The sequence below is a fragment of the Seriola aureovittata genome, chromosome 16, assembly GCF_021018895.1.
Source record: "Seriola aureovittata isolate HTS-2021-v1 ecotype China chromosome 16, ASM2101889v1, whole genome shotgun sequence".
In the NCBI taxonomy this organism is placed as follows: Eukaryota; Metazoa; Chordata; class Actinopteri; order Carangiformes; family Carangidae; genus Seriola; species Seriola aureovittata.
Window position 1 is genome coordinate 154,390 of NC_079379.1, and position 14,528 is coordinate 168,917.

At 38.9% G+C, this 14,528-nt stretch overlaps 1 protein-coding gene across 1 annotated transcript in view; it reads left to right on the forward strand.

Moving 5' to 3' along the window:
* The window catches only part of thsd7aa (thrombospondin, type I, domain containing 7Aa), a 201,387-nt gene that overhangs the window by 67,748 nt on the left and 119,111 nt on the right, over positions 1-14,528 (forward strand). The gene's annotated exons all lie outside the window — the stretch shown is intronic.

The following is a 14,528-nucleotide window of genomic DNA, read 5'->3' on the forward strand; positions in this document are numbered from 1 at the left end:
GAGAGAGGCGGCAGGATGGGATGCGCCTTACACCAATTAGGGCCTACATGGATGACATGACGTTGATAACTACAATGGTGCCATGTATGAAAAGAGTACTTGAGAGACTTAATAAAAACTTAAAGTGGGCTAGTATGAAAATCAAGCCTAGTAAGACTAGAAGTATCTCAATAGGTAGAGGGAAGTTAAGTGATAGGAAGTTTGTAATAGACGAAGAGGAAATTCCAATAATTAGGGAAAAATCAGTAAAGAGTCTAGGTAGGTGGTACAAGGCAGACTTGAATGACGGAGAACAGGTAGTGAAGTTTCCGAAAGATGTTGCTGAGGGACTGGATAGAATAGATAAGTCAGGGCTTCCAGCCAAGTTGTGGTGTCTGCAGTTCGGGTTATTTCCCAGGTTGATGTGGCCACTGTCTGTATATGAGATTCCATTATCTTCTGCAGAAAAAATGGAAAGATTAGTTAGCTTTTACATTAGGAAGTGGCTAGGTGTTCCTAGATGTTTAAGTACGGTGGCACTGTATGGGAAAGGCATACTTCAGCTCCCAATAACTAGTCTAGTGAAGGAGTTTAAATGTACTAAGGTTAGGACAGAGCTCCTGTTATCTGGGAGTAAAGATGCTGTAGTTAGTAAGGTGGTTCCAAACCCAATCAAGGGGAGAAAATGGAATCCAAGAATGGCGGTGCAGGAGGCGGAAGCAACGCTCAGGCATACAGAGATTGTGGGTAATGTCCAAATAGGCCGGGGAGGCTTGGGGCTTGGCCCAGGCAAACCGGTGTGGAGTAGAACAGGTCCCAAAGAGAAGAGAAAGCTAGTTGTGGAGCAGGTTCATAGACAGGAGGAAATATTAAGGGGTGCAAAGGCAGTGGCCCAGGCTAAGCAGGGACAGTGGTTGAATTGGGAAGGTGTAGATAAGAAAAAGCTTAGCTGGAAAGAGCTGTGGAGTATGTAGGAAAGTAGTATTAGATTTTTGATAGGGGCAACATATGACGTATTGCCAATTCCCCAGAACCTAAAACTCTGGGTAAATGGAGACCCGCTATGTTCATTGTGTTCAGGTACTGCAACTTTAAAGCACATTTTGTCAGGCTGTAAGGTTAGTCTGTCGCAAGGCCGGTATACGTGGCAACATAACCAGGTTTTAAAAAGCTTAGCCGCAGGAATTGAAGATTTATGGAGGCAGACAAATTTAGGAGGGTCTAAAATAAAGACAGTTGCAATCAAGTTTGTTCAAGAGGGAGAGAAAGTTGGTAAGACAGAAAGGAGGCAAGGCAGCTTAGAGGATGCTTGTGATTGGGAAATGCAGGTAGATTTAGGAGGAAAGCTTGTTGTTCCCCAGGAAATAGCCAGTACAAAGCTAAGGCCTGACATAGTCTTGTGGTCTAGGAGTAGAATGAGAGTATATTTCATAGAGCTGACTGTTGCGTGGGAGGCTTCAGTGGTAGAAGCATATGAAAGGAAAAAGCTTAGGTATGTAGAGTTTGGGGCAGAAGCAGAGCAGCGAGGATGGGAAGTTAGGATTTGTCCAGTGGAAGTTGGATGTAGAGGATTTGTAGCAAGGTCTGTTGTCTCTTTGGTGAGGGAGTTAGGAGGAAGTGGACAGAGTGTGAGGAAAATAGTAAAGGACATGTCAGATAAGGCAGTAAGATCAGCAGTGCATTTGGATGAGAAGAAGTAATGGTAGCTGGGGGCCCAGCAGGGGGAGCACTTAGGATAGACAGACTCTTAGGAGAAGCAAGGAAGATATCCAGGAAGAGGAAGTGTTTTTAAGTGGGGGGTGTGGCCTGTGTGAGCCTCTTTGATACCATGCGGTTAGTTCAGGTGAGTTGGCCTGTATTGTTTGTTTGCATTGCTTTGAATTGGTTTGTAGTTTGTCTTTGACTGTTTAGGTGAGTTTGTTTGTTTTAGGTGAGTAATATTGTCTTGGAGAGTGGGGGAGTAGGGGGAGGTAGAGCACAGCCTAATCCGGAGGGGGAGAGTTTAGCTCAACAAGGCATCTCTCCCTGACTCTACCTCCCTCATTCAAAATGGCCGCCACTTTCTGGGAAAGAAGAAAATCTAGTCCTACACTACAGAACAGAACTGTTTAGGGGAGTTTTTGTTTGCTGAATCTGCTAGTGTGTTTTGTCCTAGTTGATGATAGTGTTGTTTGTGGTAGCATAGGCAAGATAAAGGAGAAAATAGATGTGGTGTGAGGAGCAGTGATGGCTGGCATTAGGGGAGTGACTCTGGGATGCCAGTGATCACTGGCTAGCCTCCTGGAGGTGTTGTGGGACCAACTAGATTAAACACTGGTGAAAGGAGGTTCCCACCTGTTGACCCCGAAGACATGTTAGTTATCACTGCTCATTAGTCTGTATAGCTAAATTAATAGTTATCATAGGACTTAGGATGTTAAGCTTAGGGAGCTATTCACCGGGTCCATTTTCTGTAGCACAAGTTTCTTGTGTTTACCTTAAAAATGTCTTCAATTTCTTAATAGGCTACTCTGGAAAATAATTTAATTTGAGCATTAAGACTGGAATGAGGATTAAAGTATTTTGAAATTAGTACATTCAGGTTTTTATGCAAAGCCAGGGCTGGAGGCATTATGTTTTCAGGTTATCTGATGGCCGTTAATCTCATTCTTATGTATGTTATATCTCAGTAAAGCTATGAGGGAATTTCTTCAAAATTTGGCACAAACATTCACTCTGACTCAAGGAAGAACTGATAAGATTTTAGTAGTCAAAGGTTTTTGGTCAAGGTCACGTTGTTCTCATAAAACACAGTTTTGGCCTTGTGAACATGATATCTTGGTTAACTTGGAAACCGTATTACAAAATAAAACAGGAAGTGAGAAAGTCCAAAACAAAACTAACAAAAAGTGTCTGCCATAGCAAACCATGACAGTTTGTAGCTGTATTCTGATTGGTTAATTTGTTTTTAGCTTTATTCTGATTGGTTGGTTTGTAGCTATATTGTGATTGTTTGGTTAGCAGCTGTATTCTGATTGATTACTTGGTTTGTAGCCTTTTTTTGATTGGTTGGTTTGTAGTTGCACTCTGATTGGTTAGTTGGTTTGTAGCCGTATTTTGATTTTTTTAATTTGTAGCCGTATTCTCAATTGTTGGTTTGTAGTCGTATTCTGATTGGTTGGTTACTATCTGTATTCCTATTGGTTAATTGGTCTTTAACTTCATTCTGTTTGGTCAATTTGTAGCCGTATTCTAATTGGTCAATTTGCAGGTCTGTTCTAATTGGTTTGTAGCTGTATTTTGATTTATGTCATATTCAGATTGGTAAAGTTTTCTAGCTGTTTTCCTATTGGTTAGTTTCTTTGTAGCCATACTGTAATTGGTTGTTTTGTAGCTCTAATCTGATTGGTAGTTTTGCAGCCGTATTCTCATTGGTTGACTTGTAGCTCTATTCACATTATTTGGTTTGTAGCTGTATTCAGATTTGTCAATTTGTAGCTGTATTCTGATTGGTTTGTTGATTTTTAGCTGTAATTTGATTGGTTGATTTGTAGTTGTATTCTGATTGATTCACAGATGAATTCCTCCCGAGTTGACTCGACTGAGCTGCACTAGAGGGAGGAAGTGCTCTGTGATTTATAAGAAACACAATTACATCTTTGCAATTGCATCTTCTGATTGTCATTGAAATATTGCACATTGAAATATTTTTGTATCCCAGGAGCTCCTCAAAGGAATCCCTTCAAATTTGGCAGAAATGTTCACTTGGACTCAAGCATGATTGAGCTGATAACATTTTGGTGCTCAAAGGTCAAGGTCCTCACAAAACCTGGTGTTGGCCTTGTGAACGCAATATCTCGGGAACTCTTCAAGGGAATCCCTTCAGATTTGGCACAAATGTCAACTTGGATTCAAGGATGAACTAATTACATTTTCTGACACTGACCTCAGTCACTGCAGGTGTCCCTAAAAAAGCCTTTTCAAGCTGTCATGACTGGGTAAAATGACCTCACACTGATGGTTTCAAATCCAAATTTGTCCCAACAACCATAGCAAGACATGTATACACACATATGTGTGTGAAGTTGATCTGCAATAAAGCTATACCGCTATATTCAAATAGACGATAGCTAAGATAAATGTGCGCGTGGTGTTGGGAACTCCGTTAGTTTAACCTTCAAGCAGCCCTTTGAAGTTGTCAGGACCTGTCAAAATGACCTCACGATAATGGTTTTTAAACAAAATTGTCCTCACAAAGAAAGATATCTACACACATGCAAAGAACTACACATCAACACGCACACACAAGTACACGCAAATACACTGTGCTGATTGATCTTAGAGTTGCTCTCATACCTGAGTTGAAAGGCAGAATTACGAATTAATGAGTTTAATTAGCCAATCAGAATCAGATTTGCCCATTTCTGCAAAGGAACACCTGCTCCTGAATTAGCATTTCAGTCAATCGGAGAGGTGGAGGGTACTCCCATCAAAAACTGTAAAAGATATTGGAATGAGACCAAAACTTGGTGATACTGGCCAAATGAAAATTGTCAACGAAGGTTGGAAATTGAGGGATTTGAAAGTGCTTGTCTGACTTTTTTGAGTTAAATTTTCAAGGATGGCAGTTAGAGTTTGCAGTTAGCTCTGGTTTTATTTGTATAGTGCCAATTTACAACATAAGTTATCTCAAGGCACAAATTTATAATATTAGTTACAGAGACCCAACAATTCCCACAAAGAGCAAGCACTAGGCGACAGTGGCAAGGAAAGACTTCCTTATAAGAGGCAGAAACCTCGAGCAGAACTGGATTATGGGTGGGCGGCCAACTGCCTCGACTGGTTGGGATGGAGAGATAGAGAGAGAGAGAGAGAGAGAGAGAGCAAGAGAGAGCACAGAGGAAAAAAACAAGAACGTGCAATGATAGCAATATTAATAATAGCAATAGTAACGCAGTAACAGCAATAGTAATATAATGGCAAATGTAGTGCTCCTCCTGATAAAAATAGTAATGACAGCTAATGACATTAATAATTATCATTATTAATTATAGTAAATTTTAGTCCAGTTAGCGAGTGGAGCTGTGCTTAAAAACAGCAGACATCGCTGAAGATATCACAATCCTCTACAACAACACCACACTGAGTGAGCGAGAGAGACGGTCAGAGAGACAAGCTAGTGCTAACTGCAAAGCCAAAGTAACTAGCAGATCTGAACAGCATATAAACAGCTGCAGAGTTAGTGAGTTAGTAAGTTATAATGTACAGCAGGTATTTGGACACTGTGATAACAGCAAGAAAGAAAACAACAATATTAACTGTGTTCAGACAGAGTAGCAATATACTCTACCAGTAACAGAAACTGAGATCACACCACACTGATATCAGCACGTCAATATGTGAACGGCGTCACTTCTATTAGTGAAAAGACATCAGTATGAGTTGCTTTCATACCTGATTTAAAATTGTTCTCAGATAAAAGAACAAAATAAGTCAGTTAAAATGTTTCTGAGTAAAGGTGTTACTGTGTTACTGTTGGGAGAGAGGAGTTAAACATGTTATAGGGTGATAATAATAATATATGATAAAACTATAAAATGAAAGAACATCTTTAGGTTACCAGATATATCAGTTCAGAGGTGAGAACAGCAACGAAATCAACCAATGAATTGGTAATGAGTCTAATTAGCTAATAAGAATCAGCTTTGTCCATTTCTCCCCAGACACTGCGTTAGTAGTGTGTATGTGTGTAAGTCTGTGTGTAGGTGTGTGTTGTTAGGCCAGCTCTGCCTCATGAGCTGGACACCATAAATATTGGCTATCATAAATTAAGAAAATATTAATATTAAAAAATATTAATATTAAATAATAACTTTAAAATGAACTAGAAAATTCCAGGGAAATTTTGAGTGCCACGGGGGCTACTGCCGGGATGAGTACATGATTTATTTCCAGTCTTCAAAAGTCACTCTGATCATATTCTGGTTTTCAGAAATGTCTTGATATAAAACAATGTCACATCCATCCATCATGTATTATGTGGGAAATATCTCATATTCTGTCTTGTTTTTTTTAATAAAACAAGAGGCAACATGTCTTCAAACTGGCATTTAAAGGGTTAAAATCCTGAAAACTAATAAACATTTGGTAGGTTTGAGCAGAACTGAAGTGGTTTAAGAGATATTGATATTGAGAAAAAAATATTGATATATGATGATTTTATAGCATTTTCTTTGTGTGTCCTTTTTTGGACACGAGGAACCCCAGAGGGTACAAAATGTTTTACCAGTGTATAATAGACCTGTAACAGTAACTGAAATTAGATTTTAAAAATATGTCAAAAAAGACACTTTCTTGCAGATATCCATACCTTGAAAAGAAAAATGAAGAAAAATGAAGAAAATGTCCAAAAAAGGACTTACATATTTAAGACCTAACTAAATTTAATTTAAGACCTAACATTCGGCTAATGTAAAGCTAGTGGAGCTTGGAGAGTTGGTTATCTGGTTGCTAGGCACATGCACGCACACAGGTCAGGAGCTGCCGTTGCCATGGCAATGTGAAAATCTGCCCAGAATTTGGCTTCTACATGGCTTCAAACAATTGCAAATTATGAGAAAACCGTTACTTCTTTTCAAAAACCGAAAAGACCGTGACAGACACTGAAGTCAGAAGTTTCTTACAGTCTCTATTTTATTCAGATATTCCTTAAAATGAGTGAGTAAGCTCAGTGCGAAGACAGAGTGAGATTCTTTTGAAAAAAAAAAAGACGATTACATTAGGTGTCAATGAGAGTGAGACAGGTATTGCTGCCGGACTCGGCAGCCCCGTTTAAATTTTGTGCAGACCCTGCCTGTCAAAGTTACATTTTATGAATCCCAACAACTATGTCTACATTTTAAGAAAGAATTATTTGTCTCCTTTTTACGGTTTGGCCGTGAGCTCGAGTTAAAAATAAAAATAAATGTTATTTTTTTACTGCTTCACGCACTCTATCCAACTGACGCTGTCACTCTAACTTTGAATAAAAAGTGATTTCCACTCCTCCTTTGAGTGCTCATAGTTTGAAAAGTTTACATGTTATGTAAAAACAGTTGTGTTTTTGAGAGAGCAGAAGTTTTCTTCCGTTTTATAGATTGAATCACATTTCTACGTGCAGTAGTGATGGGAATTCCGGCTCTTTGTGGAGAGCCGGCTCTTTTGGCTCGGCTCACTAAAAAGAGCCGGCTCTTTCGGCTCCCAAGTGGCTGCTCAGATTTTTTTGTTACTTAGATTAATTTATTACCAAATTATGTGTAAAATGAATAACTAATGCAAAAAAAAACATAAAATATAACATATGTATAGTATGTATATGGCTTTATTAATAAACTTAACATAACATATACATAAATTTAAATAAAAAAGACCTATTTTAATTTGTGAAAAAACACAAAATCAACTAAACATCACTCAACAAAATATGAATTAAAATGTGCAACCATGTACAGTGAAAAACAAAACACAAAATGCAAGTGTCTGTAACCCCTCCTGCTCAGTATAGTCACACAGACGCTGCCACAGCCACATGTTGACCAATGTGGCTTTAAAAGACAATTAAAAAAAAAAAAAAAAAAAATCGCTCTCGATCGGGAACCGGCTCTCTTGATAGCGAGCCGGCTCCCGTCGTTCACTTCAAAGAACCGGCTCTAATCCGGCTCTCGTTCGCGACCGACCCGTCACTAACGTGCAGGTATGAGAGAGCTGGGTGACTCAGAAAAAAGGTGAAATTTTGTAGAAAAAAGGTGAAATTTTGTAGAAAAAAGGTGAAATTTTGTGGGTTTTTAAAGAAAATTCCAATGCATTCCTAATGCATTATTTATTCCCAGTATTTTGGGAATAACTTTGGGAAAAATTTGAATTTTAACACCAAAAGTCCTAGCACCTCTTTCGGGATCAAGACGCACGTTTTGATGTATATATTCCCGGGGTTTTCTCAAAGCTGTGGGACGAGTTACGCACCAGAATTTGGCGGAAGAATAATAATAAGCCCGAAGGAATAGCTAGTCTAGCTATAGAGGAGTGCCTCGGAGCTGAGCACCCGTGGCACTAATAAGCCCTAAGGAATATTAATAGATCCGCCCCAAGGCACTCCTCTCAGCTATTCTTGCTGTAGAGGAGTGCCTCGGAGCTGAGCGCCCGTGGCACTAATAAAAGTCCTTGAGGGACAAGCCTGAACTATTAGGCAAAATAGCCAATATTGTTTCAGTCTCAAATTATTAGTTAGTGCCACGCGTGCTCAGCTCCGAGGCACTCCCCTACAGCTAGAATAGCTGAGAGGAGTGCCTCGTGTCACGGTCTTTTCGGTTTTTGAAAAGAATTAACGGTTTTCTCATAATTTGCAGTTGTTTGAAGCCATGTAGAAGCCAAATTCTGGGCAGATTTTCACATTGCCATGGCAACGGCAGCTCCTGATCTGTGTGCGTGCGCCTAGCAACCAGATAACCAACTCTCCAAGCTCCGCTAGCTTTACATTAGCTGCATGTTAGGTCTTAAATTACATTTAGTTAGGTCTTAAATATGTAAGTCCATTTACTGCTTCCTTCGTTGCTTTTCTTTTTGTTTTGTTAAAAGAGTGAATGATGTTGTGACGGTCTCCGCTGAGACAGAGGAGAGGAGAAGCTACTAGCCCTCTCTCGCTGTCACTTCTAGTCGCGTTGCTCTCCTCCCCAGTAATGTTAAATTTAGCACCGAAAAAAACATAATACTGGTAATTTAAATAGCGGTTCAGGGGATTTATTAACCCTTCGGGGTCCCTCTGTCCTTTTTTGGACATTTTCTTCACTTTTCTTTTTTGATTTGCTGATCATTTTGGCTGTGTTACAGCTGAAGGTATGGATTTCTGCAAGAAATTGTTTTTTTTTTTTACATATTTTTAAAATCTAATGTCAGTTACTGTTACAGGTCTATTATACACTGGTTACACATTTTGTACCCTCTGGGGTTCCAAAAAAGGACACACAAAGAAAATGCTATAAAATCATCATATATCAATATTTTTTTCTCAATATCAATATCTCTTAAACCACTTCAGTTCTGCTCAAACCTACCAAATGTTTATTAGTTTTCAGGATTTTAACCCTTTAAATGCCAGTTTGAAGACATGTTGCCTCTTGTTTTATTTAAAAATAACAACACAGAATATGAGATATTTCCCACATAATACATGGTGATGATGATGTGACATTGTTTTATATCAGAGTCTTTTATATCAAGACATTTCTGAAAACCAGAATATGATCAGGGTGACTTTTGAACACTGGAAATAAATCATGTACTCATCCCGGCAGTAGCCCCCGTGGCACTCAAAATTTCCCTGGAATTTTCTAGTTATTATTTATCTTGAACTCTGATTAATAACTACCTTAATAACTATAACCAAATTACCATATCAACAGTAAGTTAAGTTGAAGGATTGGAATTGTACTAAGTAGAGGTTGGCAATATTCACACTTGTGCAACATTAAACACATCAGTAGTTATACTTTAAGACATTTTTTACAATGTATAGTATTTACAATAGTATATACAGGTGTGTGTGTGTGTGTGTGTGTGTGTATGGGGGTTATGGTCTGTGGGGACACAGACAAAGGCAAGATGGTCGATTCAAAGTGGTCACTGTGACCACATGACCTGAACAAAGAAGGCTACCCAAGACGGCAGTAAACAAAGAATCTACTCAAAATGGCCGCTGAGACCACCTAATGTGTGTGTAACTGTGTACGGTGTCCTTGAGTGCCAAGAAAGGCGCCTTTAAATAAAATGTATTATTATTATTATTATTATTATTAATGTGTGGGGAAGGGAAGGTGTCAGTTTCTTTGTTAGCCTAGTTTATGTAATCTAAAGGTACAAGGTTAGAGGGAGGAGGTTAACTTCATGCATGTTCTAGAATTGAGACATACTACAGGTATGTGTGTGAATATACAAGTACTTGATTAATTGTTATTTGAATGCAACAAGACATTAATCGACAGGTACATTAACAAAGTTAAGACTTCTGCTGCCTAGCTGTGCTGTGATATGCTGTGTTAGGAGAGGTTAGGCCCAGTCAGTTAACATTACCAAGTCCTTGGAACAGAGGTCCTTTCCAGTGTTGTTGCAAAGTCCAGTGAGTTGAGTGCCTTCCTGGTTGAGTAAAGTCCTGTCTGGCTGTCTTTTTTTCTCCTCACAGAGTTAGCTGTTCCACGCTAACTCTGATGTGACTCCTGTTGCTTGGAAAATCAGCTGGCTGACCTTGTGTTGTAGCCACTGATTCTGAAGAGAACTTGGTTCACTCGCAGTTAATCCTAAGAAGCTCGCTGCTGTTGAGAAGAGTGTTGCAGTCTGCTGTGAGCAGGCCGGTAAGAGAGCTGGTTTCTCAGGTAGCAGGGCTGACATGGGCTGGGGTCTTGTTGCCATTTGAAGAGTCGAGAGGGGAGAGCAGGAGCTGCTCTCCAGAGCAAGCCGAGAAGAGAAGAGAGAAGGAGATTTGGTTTTGTTTGGTGACACCCTGGGGGGTCACATGTGACACACTGACCAACACTGACTGGTCCAGTGAGGTCCCTGGGGGAGGGTCGTACCCAGGTGTGAACAGTGAGGAACTGTAGGGAAGTGAGTTCCTTTGTCTGTGGAGCAAAGAAACATCTGGTCTGGAGTCCCGACATTGTGATGTCTGCTGCAGTTACAACAACACCACTGAATGAGCGAGAGAGAGGAAGCGGGAGAGAAGCTAATGCTAACTGCTAAGCTAAAGTAACTAGCAGATCTGAACAGCATGTGAATAACTGCTGAGTTATTGAAAGTCGCTAAAAGGAGCAGGGAACTCCCAAGTGCTGGAGCAGAACTATTGTTAGTTTGAATGTATAGCAGGTAGTTAGACACTGTTATGAAGAAAACAGCAACATTAACTGTGTTCCGACAGAGCAGCAATAAACTTTACCGGTAACGGAAACTGACTGGAGATGGGACACCATACTGACGTCAGCATGTCAGCACGTCAACATGTAAACGGCATCATTACTACAAGTGAAAAGACATCAGTAGAAGTAAATCACTTTGTAAAAATGTTCTCAGATAAAAGAACAAAGTAAGTCAGTTAAAATGTTTCTGAGTAAACGTGTTATTTCGTTACATTTGAAAATGGGGAGAGAGGGGTAAAACATGTTATAGGTTGATAATTATATATAATAAAACGATAAAATTAAAGAACATCTTTAGGTTACCAGATATATCAGTTCAACCAATTAATTGTAGTTAGGCATTGGAGCCTGAGCATACACCTGATAATTACTAGTTGTCAATTTATTATCAAAATTGTTTAAAGCAGTTGTTTATTCAATTGATCACGTGTTTCTGTTATTTAGCCTACCTTCAGTAATAAAAATGGAGTGATGGTTGTGGTGCTGTGCGTGTGTGTATGTGTATTGCAGTCTATGGGAGAGCTACAATGATGTTTGAATTTACTTTGAGCTTTGAGCTACAGGAACTGTTCAGTGTCTGCTGCTGTATTTACTGTTGTCCTGTCCAGTCTGAACTGTAATCTCTCTCTATGAGCACTTATTTGTAAACAGCTTTCTGCGTGTGTGTGTGTGTCTGTGTGGCTGTGTTTGTAACCCTCATAGACATCAATCAGGCTGTTAACGAGCATCACCTGTGTGTAGCTGGAAGACACAGTGCTCAGATGAACATGTGACATGAACACACTCACATATATGCTCTCATTCTTCAGAGTAATAAGAGTAAGAGTCTAATGAGTCTCTTAATGAGTCTAATTAGCAAATAAGAATCAGCTTTATTTATTTCTGCCCGCATAAAGCGTTTGTAGTACTTGCCTGTTTGTGTGTGCGTGTTTGCGTGTGTGTATGCATGTATTTCTGTGTGGCTGTGTTTGTAAACATCATAGAGATCCAAGAGTCTCTTAATGAGTTGGTTCCAAAACTTGTGTCTAGCTGGAAGAGACAGAGCTGACCCAGATCTGGGTGTGATTTTGGCTCAGTGAGCCTCTCAAATGACTGCTATTTGTTAAAAAAAAAGAACGGTAACTCATATCAGAACCATGAGCGGACCATGGCTGGCACAAGGTCTTTGTGCACTGCATATGTCGCTTTGATTTTTTTCTAGCACCAAAAATGTGGACACAGGAATGTGTTACAGAAACATGTCACTTCTGCATTTTTGGGGAAATCAGCTCCTGAAGGCAGTCGATGGAAGAGGTGAAGGGTACTCCCATCGTTTTGCGGCTCAAATTTGTCTACTATTGAGGAAGCTGTGATGTGTGAAGATTGAAATATGTGGCCGTAAGGATGAGTTACACAGATTTTTTTCAGACAAATTTTAGAGCTTCTCCCACTCTAGCAATGATGTCATCCACTGTAGCCCTGAATATTCTGTGCAATACACAACCATTATAAACTCAAGAATGATCTGAAAAAAGCATGAAACTAAAACTGTGATAATTAAGATATCAAAAAGTTGAATACGAGTTTAATAGCTGAATGCCTTGTGAACATTTTAAAGTTTGAGTGAAGTCCATAGCTGAAAGTATGCTGAAGAAGTTGAAACTCAAAGAGGCTGAAGCTTTGAACATCCTTTCCATTCATTTGAATGGCAAAAAAATCACAGAAAACGCTTAATATTTTGAAAATTCTAATTAGTAGAAAAAGGTTGTATACATCCAATAATCAACAGAACAAGCTGAATGTTTTGATAGTTGAATAGTTTTTGTACGAAAAAGTATGAAATAGTTAGAGACCGTAGAAAGGATACTAATATGAAAATATAAAAATCTGAAGAACAATAGTGTGCTAATAAAATAATGCTGCAGCATTCACTCTAATGAGTATGCAGAATAATAATATATGCCTTCAATGCTATTGCATTGCAGGCACATAATAAAGACTTTAATGGGGACTGAGAGAGGTTTTCATTGAACCAGAATAGTAGACAAGTATCCCCAGGAATTATGTCCATATTGGACAATTTCCCACCTAAACATATATGTTCAGTGCCAAAGTGGCACTTTTTTAGTGTGTCAGAAAGTAAATATGAGGTTGTCCGCATGGTGGATTTCATGGGGGAGACTGTAAATAACATTCACTATTTTTTAACCATAACCGATTAAGTAACCTTTATCATATCGGGGTGTCCGGTTGGTGTAGGGGTTTAAGACACTGGCCATATAATTAAAACATCCTCAGCCCAACTCCAGCTGGGGACCTTTGCTTCATGTTATTCTCCATCTCTCTCTTTTCATGTCTTGTCACCACTGTACTGAACACTGTCTGTACACTGCACAAAAAAAGCCCCCCCCCCAAAAAAAAAAACAAAACTCTAACCCATACCCTTGTCATAAAATGATATAGACATGATATCCATAAATATCTTATAATGCCACAGTGCAGGGCCTCGGTAATAATGCCAAAGGTTGTGAACAAAATTGCTGTCAGTTTCAATTAGTGAGTGTTCCATATCATTTTGTCTCTTCCACTTCCTCAGTGCACATACAGCCTCTCAATAACAATGGACACACTCATGAAAGCTTCAAAGTGAGATCCATCCAAAGAAGTACAGGCTCATCCAGTGAGGTCAATGTCCATGAGGTGTCTGAGAGCCATATTCTTCATAGAGGATGAATGGCCTCATTCTGTCTCTGCTCTTGCTCGGCCCTAATAAAAGGCCACTCTAATAAAGGCCACTGAGCTGTGTCCTTTCTTTGAAATTGTACTGAAATCATATTAAAGTCAAACTGTTACATTTAGTATCTGTAAAGCTCCACAATGCCATAATCATGTCAAGACACTGCTGCTCATGCTTTGGGTTATAGAGAAGGAACCCCAATGGCTTTGAAAGAATTCTGATAAAAAAAGACTAAAACAAAAAAGAGAGGGAAACAGACAAGAGTTTGTTCACAAAGCTTCAGAAAACCTCCAGAAGTTCAGGGAAACGGAGGAAAAATATAACTGTTCAGACTAAGAGAAGCAGTGTGTCATTATCCCAAATGGCCAATCTGCCCTTTACAAAATACACACAGATAAAAACAAGTGTCTTTCAACTCAACAGCCATCCCCTCATCAACGGATAACGAATTGTTTGCGTTTGTAATGAGCAACTTTGAAATTATGTTTATCACATTGGCTGATTTAGACAAATTAAAACTGTAGGATATACAGCTGTATTTCACCAGCCTTTGTTCAATCACTTCACTACAGTTGATTTGGTTCCTAATAACCTACCTTGAGAATGGAGTTTTTTTACAAGCCATAAATGTTGCTCTCTGTCTTGTCCTTTTTCTGTTTTATCTGCTCTTGTATGACTGGCTTTCTGTGGACATTGTTATATCAATATTTTGCTTGTTTTCATAATATGAATATATTTTTGTGTGTGCCCAAATCTCATGGGTTTAGCATATAAGCAGTAAAGCACAGATTTCAATTATATATATATATACATAAAAAAAAAAAAAAAAAAAAATAAAAAAAAATATATATATATATATATATATATTATTATATTATTGTATTATTGTTATAAATTCCTGTTCTATCTGAATT